General features: G+C 38.2%; 1 protein-coding gene across 1 annotated transcript in view; it reads right to left on the bottom strand.

The window, feature by feature from the left end:
• The window catches only part of LOC118332834 (general transcription factor II-I repeat domain-containing protein 2-like), a 16,239-nt gene that overhangs the window by 4,165 nt on the left and 707 nt on the right, over window positions 1–11,367 (bottom strand). The gene's annotated exons all lie outside the window — the stretch shown is intronic.

Here is an 11,367-nt window from a genome sequence, read left to right as displayed (position 1 = left end):
GTATAATCACCTGAATATTGAAGTTATTGTGTTTTCATTACCTTAGAAGTAGCCATTTTTAGAGGGAGTGGGTCCTCTTCTACGGAGTCCGCCATTTTTCTGCAGTAGCCAAGAACGGACAAACCAAACACTGAACGTCTGAAAGTGACGATGGAAGGATGCATATATCACTTGGCAAAACAAAATAACTTTACACTCACAGCTACAATTAATTCTGTAATAGTTAATTGATTGAATAATTGATTTACATTTACATTTGAAACTGCAGTCACTTATTAACTTTAAATTGCTTTTGGAACTTTCACTTGCTCAACATGCTTTTCTATGAAACGATGAACAGATGGACAGATTGATAAAGGCCTAAGTGGTCAGAATGTGACACAGCAGTCTGTTTTGCATTAGTTCTTCAAACACAGGAAGTCATTAGCTTTGTGATTATTTTGGTGCTTTATGTCTCGTGTGTGGGGAAACGTATAGACACACATACATATACCAACCTGTCTCCCCCCACCCACAGAGATGACCTTCATGCAACTGAGTCCGCACTAAATATACCTTTATCAAATTTGAAAACCACATGTGAAACTGCTTCAGACGTCATCACTTAAAGCCATGTAAAAAATGTTTTCAAAACTGAACATGATTTTAAAAACATGCTGTCAATTTTTCCTACACAACTTATAATGTTTATGTTGGTTCAGTCTCATTATACTACTATCTACTGGAATAGATTTAACTTCCCATTTAGTATTCTACTTGTAAGGACATTTGAGACTAAATAAGAACCCCATTCTGGTGTCTGTATTAAATCAAATGGGATAAATCTTAGTTATGCTACATGAACCAAAAAAGGCAGATTTGATAACATTTTTGATAGAGAGGTCAAAACATGTCCCCAAATTATTGACTGTGTAGCTCTGACAAATTGTGCAGCCATCAACATAAATAGAAATAAAACCTGTTTTATGTCTCGCTGGATATTTTTTAATTGTTTAATCTTTAATATAGTAGGAAGTCTGCACATATCTAGTGATGTCCAAGTTGCTGATGAGTCATTTGCAGTTACAGGAAGATAGATGTATGTGTCGTCAGCATAGTAGTGATATTTCTTTGAAGATGTGACCAATTGGCAACATACAGTCACACACAGAACTAAAGTGGTCCAAGTATTGATCCCTGTGGAACTCTGTTATTTTTGAGTGAAGTAAACACTAAAATCATACGAAGGAGGCAAAGTCAGTTTAATACTTTTCAGTTTAATTCAATACGCTTTCTTACAAGTATGTAAGCGGTATTCAATATAGGCTTACTCCACAAAAATCATTATCTCGTAAGGATTAAACAAACATGCCATTGAAAGAGTCAAGACAATATGAAAAGAATCACTTTGGTAAGCTAACAATTTTGCTCTATTACTGTACTAAATATGCTCATTTTCAACTGTTATGTGCAGCAATTGGAGATGTGGCACTTGCAGACATTAGGAATTGTAAAAGCATTCAAAGTGAATAAAAAATTAACATTGCAGCCCATACAAGGTGGAAGGAGGTTATAATTATATAGACATAGCTTTCGTATCATTACTGTTTAATGTTAAATGCTTAAATAGTAATTGTACCTGTATCATGGATGAATAAACAAAAAGGGCATGAATCATACATGTGTAGGAAGTCCCTAAACAAATATGTAATTTGTCAAATGTCAGTCTTCCCATCATTTGTTAAACAATGAGAAACCTGAATAGTTTCTATACCTATCTGTCCTCCTACAGTACCTCCACATACCACCACCACCTCCCAACATACCCACCAAATGTTTGCACATACACCTACACCTTTATCTCCCCAAGTCCCTTCTTCAGAGAAAAGCTGCAACATGCAAATTAGCTATTGCATGGTAACTCCCACACAGAAATTTAAGAAAATAACTGTTCATATTGTTTTGTCAAATCTAAGAAACCTCTGACACAGCGGCAGCAGTGCACATATTTGTAATGATTTGTTCAAATAAAAAAATCATTGTATAAAGTAAGTGCAACAGTACAATTTACGTTAACTTAATAAGATATGCTGTTAGGTTTCACAATGGAATTTAGGCATGACTTTGCAATAGCTGCGACCACGTACGTGCATGCATCCATGCATTATTGCATTTACACACATCACTTGACCTCCATGTCAAATTTCAGCCTCCTACGGCAAAAAACTGTGCCAGCGAAAGGGTGGGGACATTTTTTTGGACCAACCAAAACAGACTGAGCTATGGAGCTGCTAATTGTAGCTAAAATCCTGGGTGGGTATCCAGGGCCTTTAACAACTTTCACACATGTTAAAACTCAAATTGGTTTCATTTAGTTTTTTGTTATTTTTATTGGGATTCCCACAATATACATTCTACTAAGGGAAACACTGGTCAATAGATGAAACACAAAGACGAAATTCACATATGAAACAACTTACCCAGCACAGCAGTTTTTAGATTAGACAGGAAAAAACAGTAAAAGTTTTTCTCCTTCATGATGTGTTTGAAGTCTGGGATTCATCAAATGTAATTACCACCTGCTGCCTGTAGGTAAAAATGTTGAAACATTGGCATAATTGTGTGTAATTCATTACTTCGACTTGGTAGTATTCCCGTTATTTTAAAGAGAACTGTAGTTACAGGCGAGCCGCTGTGTTTCAGTTTCATATCACATTAAAAAACCCAGAAAAAAGTAGGTAAAGTCTGCATATTTGGAATTTCCCCGCAAGAGGATAAAAGTAGGCACCAATGTGCACTCTTGCTTTCCCATCGATGCTCTTTGCCACAGCAGTGAGAGCTTTGCACCGAACACTGGGAAAGTAAATAGAGCTGAGAGTCTTGTGGGTTTCCACTTTAATTCTGAGGCAGTGAGGTTCATACAGTGGAGCTGTAGGAAATATAATGACTAGTTGTAATTCCGTGTGCCGTGGACAGGCTGGTTTTGTTGTGTAGCTGGGATATTTTTGAACTAAAATAAGGCCACAACATTTTATAGGGATCGTGTGTCATGCTGAATCAAGAATATTCTCCTACAAAGAAAACAAGATAAACCCAACTACAACACATTTGTGACTGCAACAACATAGTGAGATTATGAATAAGAGTTTGAGATGCACTTCTTTTGACATTTTTGTCCTCTTTTTAATGCTCAAACATTACTGAAGCAGCTGTGGCCACCATGCTGTAGGGGCGTGGATATGGTTTTCTCTAAAAGTCTCTGGCTTGTTAAACCAAGCAGCTACAGAAGAAACCCAGCAAGTTTGTATCACCGCTTATTTGCTCATCCAAGGAAAGGTATTTAAATCTCTAATTTTAGCTTAATAGTAGTTTGTGTGTGTGTGCCCGACAGTCAGTTAAATACTGGTTAATATTAAAAGAGTTTGTTCTGCATTTACAGCACACTACTCCAAAGGAGGATATTTTTGTTTAAAGGATTGAGTGTGTTAAACCTTGGTTTTAGACGAGGGATTGTTTATCTTGTGGCAAAGAGTTCCAAGTTCTCCAAACCAGCACAAAGGCCTGACTACACAGACGCTGCAGGCAGACGAGCTGTGGTGGAGGAGGACCCAAACAGTCACAGACACAGTGTGATTACTCCCTCTATACTGACAAAGACAGGCCACAGTGAATACACGTTTCCTTTCAAATTCAGATTCTAGAGTGACGAAAATAATACCCATAAATGCTACTGAAGGATGTGCAGTCTCTCTTTTACACAAACAAAGCTGTTAACAGTACATGAGATGAAACAGGAGAGATGATTTGACATTGCTAAAAGCCAGTCTAAAGCTGCATTTATGGGTGGTATAAGTTCTTCTTTTTGAATTTATTGTTCAGGGTCGGATTGCTCACGTTGATACCACCACACCAGACAGATGTACCGACTATAAGGCTATATTGTGCCTTGAATAGAAAAAAAAGAAAAATAGACTTTTAAACGCAAAAACATATCCCATCCCATATCCAAATAGACCAAAAATAAGAACTGTGATTGAAAACAAATTTAGACAGAAGATTCCATTTTACAGTCGTGCACGTTTCCAGTTTTGTAAACCTACCTAATATAAATTTCTCCCTTTCGTTTTCATACTTTTTCTAAAAGGAGAACACAAGATATATAGTTATCTAACAGATATCTAGGCTATATGTATGGAGAAAAACATTCTTATTGAATAGTTCACATGCATGCTCCCCAGAGGATGAACCCTTATTTGATGGATTTTGATGATCGGGCCGATTATCTTGCATTTTGAAATAATCGGCATCAGCTGATAATATTTTCAGACAGATCTGCAGACAGCTTTCTCAGTGTATGTTTTGTGGAACGGTGGTGAAAAAATTGGTTTAGAACCACGTACTCTCAGAATAATCAGGTTGGTGTTCGCAACCCCCCTTTCATGCAACATATGAAAGTTACCAATCTCACACCGGAAGACCATTGCTTTGCCCACAGAAAGAACAATTAATTTGTGTTTTTAGATTTATTGAAATAACAGCACCTTTACCTTCAGTCTCCAAAATAGATAGAAAAACATTCTCATATTAGGAGGTAACTGGGCCTGTATACCTGTATTGTATTTTTGTTTGTCCAAAAACACAGAACTGTGTCGCGGAATAACATCGCTGAGAGCAGCTTCCAGTCTCACGCCGCATTGCTTGCCACAGAATGTTATTTTATTTTATTCTCCACAGCCATTCAGTGACCCTTGTTTTAGAACCACTGTTCTAGACAATGGGCCTCATGCATAACATTTTATTCTAGTGTGCCACTGCAGATTCAGCAAACTAACTTCAGATCTCTGTTTAAACCACCTGCGTAAAAATGCCAGCTGTTTGTGAGAACTGGGAATTTGCATAACTAGTCTGGATAAAACCATACAGGGCTTGCCTCATGTGTGAGGAAGTTCATGAGTAGTTCATTCATGAAAATGGTATGGAAGAGTAAAAAAAAGAACTATACGAGCTCAGGATTGCAGTTCTGCTCTTGGATATCAACAAAGGTGAGTCAATCATTTTTAGCAGTGTCAGTAGTGGAAGTAAAGGACCAGCTAAAGCAAAGGAGTGGGAAAAAATAACGCGTGCTGTTAGCGCAGTGTCACCTGAGGGTCGTAGTGTTGCTGAAATAGGGAAGAAGTGCTTTGTTATGAAAAGCAAGGCGGGGTCAAGAGAAGTCTTTAGCACGGAGATTGATGAAAGAACACATGCCATAATAGTCGATGTTGCATTGTAGGGCATTGCAACAAAGGATGTTCCCCTGGACAGCGACCTGCATACACCTTAATGTGAAGAGAACCCTAACCCCATCAAAACCAATTTAGATTACTGATGATATCGTGCTCTATATTTTAATTCGAACATCTCAAACAGGATGAGGTCAACGTAATTATGAAGTGCAATTTACATAGGAAACGCAAATTTACTTTGCAATATATAATCCTTTAGTGAAAAATGGGTGTTTGGATAACCGCAGACTAACTGCACAAGTGGGTTCTCCTAAATCAGTCGTACAAGAACGAATATGTTAGTATGAGTGGTTCTTGCATGACGCCTACTGCTCTTATTTCCACCAGAAGCGCTGTAGTGCGTTTCAGAAGCAACTCGCTTTGCTCTACGGAGAATACACTGCTGGTCTATTTTTGATGGAAGGCACAGCACAGAGCAGATCGAAAACGGCATCCGGTCACTTTTTGAAATAAAACACCCTGTGCAGACCCCCAATCATAAGAATGAGCAAAGAGGAAACAATTTAGCTCTGTAGCCTTTAAAAAATCAACAAAATCGGAGCAATTTAACAAATTCTGGTGGGCTTTTGGTGTGGCATGAAGCCGCACGTAGGACGGACCAAAACAGTGGCGTACATGTGACATCACAGAGCGAGGTTACTTTTTTAACCCTGCCACTAATAAGCATATAAAAACACAGACACAACACTCATTCTGCATATTGCCGGATGTAATAAACACTACCTGTCAGGTGTTGATAATGTTTATTTCTCTGCATTGAAGATTTTTCTATACAGCCGCCTTTAGATTAACCAGTGCGTGGGTGTCTGTTCATGACATAATTGCTGACCAGATGTTAGAAGGAGGGGCCCTGTACTGTAAAGGGGAAGTTTGTTATGAAGTCCTGACTGTAGTCATACAGCCATTGAAAGTTCACACACACACACACACACACACATATACACAATGTGTTGTTGTTGTGATTAAGCAGGGTTAATTTAAGACCATAAAACTGTTAATGCAGCTAAGGAGTGCTGTTCAAAGGTTTCTGCTGGTAAGTAGAACCATGCTTCTTGTTTCTGTGTTGGCTTACTGTATGTCAGCCTGTGTGTGTTGGTATGAGCGCTGCAACCAGCTTCTCTTGTGGTTAAAGGGAGGGTGTCATGACACTTCATACAGTAGCTCTGAAAACGGCATGCCAGGAAGTGAACTAGGCTGAAGCGAGTTCTGCAGGGCTCAAACCACTGATGACACAGACACAGACACAGACACAGACAGAGGAGCTACACCACTGATACAGCACTCCATGGGTAAGTTTGACAAAAGATTTTACTGAGTTTGACCAATCTGTGTGCTTTTATTTTCTGTGTTAAAGGACAGCTGCATTGCTGCTAGGTTTGTTGAAGCAGTAACGATAGTGCCACACAGAGCAAGTGCTGCTCTCTACAGATATGCAAGTCATTAACATTACTCCTTCTGCTTTCTGTGCTGTTGTAGTTCACATTATCTTTTTGTTGGTTTTAATAGAGAAAATTCATGGGTCCAGAGAGCAAAGCTACACAACATACAAAGCTCCTATGCAATAAAATAATGGCTGGGCGATCATTTCATACCACTGACTCAGCAGATTTGTATTGTGACGATATGATTTTCAAATAGCTCTACGAATATCTGTTCCAATAAATGATTACCTCAATGATCAATCTGTAATTAAAAACTATGATTAATTATTGAAGTTGAAGATATGAAGTTTTGTTATATACAGTAGAAGACTGCTTAACCCTGGCTGCCTGTTGCTATACAGTACCTTTTTAGCTCTCCAGTCTAGCATGGCGGTATGCGGTCTACATTGACTACAGTGTTGAATATATCGCTCACTTTCCATTATACATTTCTGAAACAGTGGTTTCTTCATTTCAGCTACAAGTAGATAAGATAAAGGTTTTCTCAGTTTTAGTCTGTGACAGTATTTTGCTGATTCAAATAACAACCGTAACAAAGTTCTGTCCGCTGTAGCTAGCTTGGTGGCAGGAAACCCTGACTGAGACTTTTTAATGTTTCCAGCAAACACTGAAAATGAAAACCCTATTAAAGAATGAGGTTCTAGATTAGGGTGACCATATTATCAAACTCCCAAACCGGGACCCTTAAGAGCCATGAATGCAGCATTTTGGTTGCCTACTGTACGAAGGAGTAAGCCCCCTGGAGCTCTTCAGAAAATACCAACTTTTTTTTTGGCATGACAGCTAACCGTTGCATACTGACAGGTTCTGTCTGCCTAGGGACTCATAGGCTAGCAACAGCCTTGAAATGACTGATTGACTGACACACAGAGACAAATAAGTGTTGAATTCAGACGCATGGTGTATTTGTGTTTTTATATTGGGTTAGGTAATAATGTGTGGGAGAGAACATGATAAACGTATATGGAAGCACTGAAAACAAGTAAAATATCATCATTACTATTTTAATTGTGGTGAACACCGGGACAATTTGGTAGTGAATGTTGAAAAGCTTGAAACCTGGACAATCCTGTATCCCAGGTAAAAAGTCAGCATCCTCACCTGCTGATTCACACTGATGTAAAGGAGCAGTATATTCTTATTTTGCAGGATAGAGCTACTTAGTATTACCTTAGTATTTTACTTCACAATATAGACCTTTTTCACAGCAGCCATTTTGACATGAAATTGTAGGGTAAACTTAACAATGACAATAACTGGTTCTGTTCCATTTAGTAGCAGTGTCTTTTCAGAGAGCCAACATGCACAATAGCTGCACCCTGACTCTGACCTGAATGGAGCAGAACCAGAGTTAGTATCACTGATGTAACAACTGTGTTTACCCTGCTATTTCATGTCAAAAATGACTGCTGTAAAAAACTGAGAAATCCAAAGGTCTACAGGCCTGCCATGCCTAGTTAAGATGGTTAAGATATTATTGGACAATCATTAGTGAAGCGGTTTAGCTTTGCACCTTGGAGGGTTTTTATATTTTGCACACACATCACATTTGCCATACTGTGGTGTACTGTATATAAAATATAAGCGTTTTAATGTTAATGTAAGCATTCTAGGCTGTGATTTAGGAATCTATGAATTTAGTCAACACCTGTGTGTCATTTTGAAGCCATGCTAAGCTATGCTGGTGGTAGTATTACTGTGCAGTTACAGTAGCATGTTCATCTGTTTTTCACTCTTTCATGGCTTTTTTATTGAGTTGTTAGTGGTAAGAAACTTCTGGTTTATCTGGAGCCATGTAAAGCCAGTTAGACTGCAGTAATATGTGTTTCAGTGGGGATAATTCTGTTGTTGTCGCCTTAATAAATAGATGCCAAATGTTTTGTGGCATTTAGGCCCTTTTTTTCTACAGTTTGATTTAACTCATTAAACTGTGGTAATTGGATTGGAGTTCATTTTTTATACAACAAAATATGTAAGCTCACAGGTCCACGTACTGGCTGTCTGAACTTCTAGCCACATTTCACCTTCTTTATTCAACAAATAGAGCTCACCTAAGTGTGAAACCTCAGTCGCATGATGACAAATAGCTGTATCAGGGTAGGGATCGTAACCCTTGTCTTGGTTCAAAGATCTTAGATGTGGATTTTTCTCCAGTTGACTCCTTCCAGTCTATATTGTTTTGTACAACATAGTAAGCGACACGTTTAATGTCCTGTTTCATAGTTTTTAAAGGTAATTTAGCGGCCAAGCTGGCCGGGCTGTTAGTCTGTAGGTTCTTTTCAAAAGCAGAGCTGATATCCTTCCACTTACGGTTTGTACTGAATAAATGTTATTTAAAAAAATTTAAGTTTATTATTACTATAATTAAGTTTGTTTTTGTCATTCCAACTCTAAAAAATATAGTTTCTTTAAGATGAGAGTATAGAAACAGACAAAATGTCAGATAAAACAACAACAACAAGTGTATGGAAGCATGAAGTATGTTGTATGTCAGGGTTTGGTTGATGTTCTTTGACATTGAGCCTCTCCTGTGCACAACTGCAAACATGAAAAAGCGAACAGCAAAGATGGGTTTTTTTTATGTCAGTGAACCTGTAACCATTGTAAATATTAGTTGATTGTTCTGTCAGGTAGCGCCTATAACTCCCTTTTGATCACCTATATTATGCCAAATGGTAATCTGTATCTGTATCTGTATCAGGAATTTATGACTTTATGATGGCCTAATCTGAAAAAGTGTCAGATGTTGACATTGTGGATGGCTGTGGCTCAGAGGTAAAGCGGGTCGTGCACTAATCGGAAGGTTGTTGGTTCAATCCTCAGCTCCTCCTAGCTGCACATTGAAGTAATGAATGAATAAGTTTCTGTTTGATTTGCATCATCACACATCACTGTGAATGTGTGGGAATGAATGTGGCATGTAGTGTAAAAGCACTTTGACTAGAAAGGTGCTATACATATACATACATATACAATATATAAGTACAGTCCATTTACCATATTCTTCTCGATTCGTTGTTTCCATTCAGGCAGAGTCCGTGGATTCTTGCAAAATCCCAAAAAATGGCAAATGCCATTAGGAGAACTAGGAGAAGGAACCGGTTTATTTTATCTGCCTTGTGTGCTACTGTCAGGATATAGTGAAAGTTTCAGCAAATATGACAATAAAAATCATAAAAGTTACCTACTGCAGCTTTAAAAGGAAGAAAAGAAACCAAAATAGGCAAAAACAAATAGCAACTAAGTCTGGTTCAGTCAGCAAGACTTTTTGTCACCTTTAACGTTCTGTGGTTCCCCTGAGTTATTGTGTTTACAATAACGCTTAACTGTTAACACTGACTTATGTTTCCTCCTCTATCAAAACTAAAATCTAAAAATAGATAAAATAATAATATGAAATGTAAACTTGACCAACTTGATGAGTTGAACGGTTATTAGTGGACTGTTGGTGGTGGTTTGAGATGCTCAGTGAGTGTTTGAATGGATGTAACTGGACTGAACTGACTCCAGCAGGAATTAAAACCCTAAAAACCTTTTCTGCAACACCGCTTACAGCACACACTGATTTCACATATAGGCTACACTCAATAGCTCTAGCATCATCACTGTATCCATTATATACATACCCAGTATGGGGCACAAGATGTTTGGAGAGTGTGTCAAGCTTGCTTGGTTTGCTTTGACTCAGTCTGATTGTGTTTCTTTGCTGAGAAACAAAAGGCTGGTGGTTTCAGCCTGGGCCGGTGACTCACTGTAACAGAAACCAGCAGTCCTCACTAATATGAATATCATATGTCACACCACACACTTCACTGTGTCTGTGCTGTGTGTTACAGCATTGCTACAGCCGTGCAAACTCCTCACCTCACATGGTGTATAGAATCAGTGGTCTCAACGATATCTACAATCTTCACCAAACAAAAAAAATGTTTGTCCTCATTTCTTTTAACAGAAGCAATGTGCAGCTACGTAGCATTTTGTGTGGTTAACCAGCATTCTTGCCAGTCATTGCAGAAACACACTCATAAGTTATGTTCTGAAACAAATAAAACCTAAGGTCCTTTTCCGTCATTGATAATTTTTTCCATTTGATGGACCTGCAGAAACATTTTTGTCTTTTTAGGGGTCCAAGCAGTGAAGCTACTGGAATTTTATTGTATCTGTATGTTATTCTTCGGCCCTAAAGGTAACCGGGATTTCTGAAACTGTAACAGCAACAGTTCCCAAATTCTGCAAATTGGCTGGAATTCTCACCCACTACCAAATAAAATTATGCCAATCAGCCAAGTGGTTGTTTGGCCTATAACTTTTGAACCACAAGTCTCCCAATTTGTATTTTATGTGAATATAACTGACTGCCCCCTCCAGCTCCAGCACCACTCTTAATGAAATCTAACTGGAGTTGAACAGAGCTATCAAGACAGGATTCAGCAAGTGCTGGACACCAGCCTCCTCTTTAGCATTTGCCGATCAAACTTCGAGTATGAGATCCTAATAAGGTACACAAGGAATAACATAACATAGACCTTTGTCCTCTTTCTTCTTTAAAAGATCTGTAGTACCCACCTGATCTACACTATCCCATTTGACGAAATGAAAAATATTTTTTTATACCTTTAAGTTTATAGTACTCTTTATAATATAAAGAGTACTATAAATAG

The sequence above is a fragment of the Morone saxatilis genome, unplaced genomic scaffold (assembly GCF_004916995.1).
Source record: "Morone saxatilis isolate NCDOM2014 unplaced genomic scaffold, NCSU_SB_2.0 Contig21, whole genome shotgun sequence".
NCBI classification, from domain to species: Eukaryota; Metazoa; Chordata; class Actinopteri; family Moronidae; genus Morone; species Morone saxatilis.
The sequence above is the reverse complement of the archived record's forward strand: the minus strand, read 5'-3'. Positions and strand labels throughout refer to the sequence as shown.